Below are 4,094 nucleotides of genomic sequence, written 5' to 3'. Positions count from 1 at the left end.
ACTCTTTTGTGAATCAAGCCCTATATCTCATATTCTCAAAATGTCGCTCTAGCACACTAGTTTTATTACATTTAGAATGATTATATTAGCAGTATAGGAATATAAAAAGCATACACACAATTAATTATAAAACCTTCATTAATTCTTTCCACAGAATACACGGTACATTTTTGTACCGTGTAATCGAGCCGCTGATGGCTCGATTGATAAAATCCGACGTGTCCAATCACCGGCCGGTTCGATTCCGCACTTGATACCGCGGGCAGGACAATGGAAGAAAACGAGGAGAAGATAAGAAGCGCCCGCAGGGAACGAGCGGGAATCAATCCAGGCACCAGCGGGGACGCGCCGGAATCGATCCAGCGGCTCGATTACACGGTACAAAAGGTACCGTGTATTCCTAGCATAAGTCTCTGGAGAGTGGGGGTGGTGTAGGTCTCTGGGTAGGCGGAGAGTGTATCTGGGTGGGTGGAGAGTGGAGGTGGTGTAGGTCTCTGGATGGGTGGATAGAGGGGGTGGTGTAGATCTCTCGCTGGGTGGAGAGTGGAGGTGGTGTAGGTCTCTGGGTAGGCGGAGCGTGTATCTGGGTGGGTGGAGAGTGGAGGTGGTGTAGGTCTCTGGATGGGTGGATAGAGGGGGTGGTGTAGATCTCTCGCTGGGTGGAGAGTGGAGGTGGTGTAGGTCTCTGGGTAGGCGGAGCGTGTATCTGGGTGGGTGGAGAGTGGAGGTGGTGTAGGTCTCTGGATGGGTGGATAGAGGGGGTGGTGTAGATCTCTCGCTGGGTGGAGAGTGGAGGTGGTGTAAATCTCTGGGTGAGTGGAGGGGGGGGGGGTGTAGGTTCCACGGTTAGTGGCCAGTGTGTATGGTATAAGCCCCGGAGTGGGTGGACAGACAGTAGGAGTGGTGTAAGTCTCTGGGTGGCTGTAGACAGAAGTTGGTGTTACTGTTAGTCCATAGGTGGGTGAACAGTGGAGTGATGCTATGAATAAGGACCATTGTGTGTCTGACCATTGTTTTGTACTGATCTAATAAAGGCTTACAACTTTGTGGACCATTGTACGGAACCCCGCTTTGTCAAGGTGAACAGTGGAGTGGTGTAACGCTCTAGAGGTCGTATAGTGGAGATAGTGGGAGTCAGCATCATAGGCAGTCTTCCTCCAAGTTTACACCCTTGGAATGGGGTTTAAAAAGGTATTATACTGTAGAGCTGTTCCAGGTAATGCTAGGTCCACACGTTTATATGGAAGTCTCATCAATTAGCATTTTCTCCCACTCCCTCTGACCTCTAGAGGTCACCAATCAGTGTACGGGGACAGACAGGCTTTTTAGTCAACATAATAGAAAGCCTGTCTTCCATTTACCAAAATGATGTCTAGTAGCCAGAGGAAGTAGGAGAGTATGGACTTCAGTGCAGGAGCTCCTAGGCTTAAACTAGGAATACATAAAGCAAATATTATTATTCTTAACAAGCCCCACAGACATGAGATGATGTCAGGTCTTACATCTGTGAGCTTTTTTGTTGATACCAGTAGACCTGATAAAACAGGTGTGTGAGTTGGCCAATCATTCATCCCACATTCTTCATGCAAAATAAACACAACATTCATCCACTGTTTGTAAGCATTGCTGCAGACTAGAGCTTGTATTTGACTATATTAGTATTATTCTGTCTGTAAAATGCAACCTCTATTTTATTGGCTAATTTAAAAGAAAAACATTAAGCTTTCAGCTTTAAGCCTTCTTCAGACTCTATTCCCATTGACTGAAATTGACTGGCAATGTTAGAAGACACAATCAGAAGGAGGTAGAGATAATTTTTTTTACAAATATTAGCAACATCCGGATATATTCATTTCAAGGGATCTTGCAAGGATTGTGAGTTATTTATGCCAAATAGATAAGACCCTTGGTTTACTTAAAGGAGTCATCAGGGGGATATGAGGACAATAAGCGCTAGTTACCCGGGGCTTCGTCCAGCCCCAAGCTCTCAGCATGTCCCTCGCTGCAGCTCCGCGGTGAGCTGTTCGCCTGTGAAGCTTTCCGGTCCCGGTGATGACATCAGGCCAACCTGGAGGTCGGCCTTTACTGTGCCTGCGTGAGCGGCACTGTCAATCACCGCCACGTGGTTCGGAATGTACTGCGCAGGCTCAAGACTAATTTTTTCAAAATTGGCCACTGCAGCTTTAAGGCCAAGCTGCAAGGCCGCACAGCACAGCACACAAGTGATTCCCCCCACCCCCTTTTCTCCCCACCAACAGAGCTCTCTGTTGGTGGGGTCTGATCACCCCCCCCCCCCCCCCCCCCCACGTTTATTTATTTTTTTTAAATAAATGTTTATGTGCTTTTTTATATTTTTTACTATTTCCATGTTTATATATTTTTTTTTAAATCCCTCCCTTTCCCTGCCAGCCAATCCTGGCGATCGGCTGTCATAGGCTTCTGCCTATGAGAGCCAATCGTGCTCTTCTGCCCAGGGGGACAGCCGTGTCACACGGCCGTCCCCAGTACAGCGCTGCTGCTGATCGCAGCTCTGTACTGTGTGTAAAGACGGCGATTTCGCCGTCTAACAGTCTCCTGAGCTTTGATCGCCAGCTCGGAGACTGAAGGAGCTCCGCCCCCGAGCAGGAGATGCAGGCGCAGCCTGTGCGCGATGTCCTGCAAACTGCAGCCCCAGGACTTGACGCCAATTGGCGTTAGGCGGTCCTGGGGCTGCCGCCGCGGTCACATCCATGGGCGTGACGCGGTCGTTATGTAACTAAAGCAAATGAGAAGTGCTACTGTGCAGTGTCCATGCATATGCAGCACAGTTAACTCAAAGTTTTGCTGGGGGTCCCCATGATTTGTAGTTATGCCCCTGATTACACACTATGTACAGGACAAGAGGAGTACTGTGCAACATAAATACATATATGCAGTACACTTCTGGGGGGGCTCTCTGGTTTCCTATGGGCAAGGCTGGATTTCTGGCAAGGCCAAATAGGTCAAGGCCTAGGGCACGAGAAATTCAGCCTTGTTTAGGGGCTGGCTGAGTGAGTGGCAGTATAGTAGGGGCAGACAAGGAGCAAACAGGGTGCTATCAGTCATGCCGCCCGCTGCAGCCTGCTCTCTCATCCGGTTCCGAGATGGGTCCTCTGCTCCTCCAGCCCCACCTGTAAACACACTACACATGGGGCACAGATGCAGCCAGACGCGGTCAGTCCCTGGACACCTATCTGCAAACTCTAATGCATGGCGGCAGCGGGCAGACGGGTTCTGGTCATAGTTGGCATTGGGCAGTAAAACTTACAAATCCGACCCTGCGTATGGGGGAACCTTGGCTACAGTCAACCAAAAAAGTTGAGTGCATGTGCTCAGCATCATATCCAGAGGTGTCCTTTCCAGACATACAGTACAAGTGATGACATAGTTGCTGCAGAGGTTGAAATAGGTCGGCCAGCCTCTCAGTGCTTATACCATACGCTGCACACTGCTTCAAACTGGTCTGAATGGCTGTTGTCCCAAAAGGAAGCTTCTTCTATGATGCACATGAAGTTAGCTGAAGACAAGCATACTAAGAGCATAGGTAACTGGAACCATGTTATGTGAGACCCTGATACACTTGTTTGGTTTAGATGGTGTCAAGCATGTGTGATGGCAATCAGGTGAGGAGTACAAAGACAAGTGTGTCTTGCCTACTCTCATGCTTGGTGCTGCCAGCACTGGGGAGCTACAGTTCACTAAGGGAATCATGAATGCCAACATGTATTGTGTCATACTGAAGCAAAGCATGGTCCCTTCCCTTCAGAAGCTGGGCTTCAGGGCAGTATTTCAGCATGATAAAGACCCAAAACCAGGGTCGGACTGGGACACTAAGGGCCCAAGCTTTAGCCTGCCTCCCCCCCCCCCCCTCCGATACCCTCTCCACCACCACCCCATTCCCTCTCCCCCCACCCCCATTTTGGGCTCACATACACATGAATAGATAACCCCAGGTCTATAGGTGTCCGTCCCCAGTATAGAAAGCCCCAGGTCTATAGGTGTCCCCAGTTTGGTAGGCAGGTCTATAGTTATCCCTAGTATAGATAGCCCCAGGTCTATAGGTGTCCCCAGTTTAG

The sequence above is a fragment of the Hyperolius riggenbachi genome, chromosome 3 (assembly GCF_040937935.1).
Source record: "Hyperolius riggenbachi isolate aHypRig1 chromosome 3, aHypRig1.pri, whole genome shotgun sequence".
Taxonomy (NCBI): Eukaryota; Metazoa; Chordata; class Amphibia; order Anura; family Hyperoliidae; genus Hyperolius; species Hyperolius riggenbachi.
Note: the sequence above shows the minus strand (reverse complement) of the source record.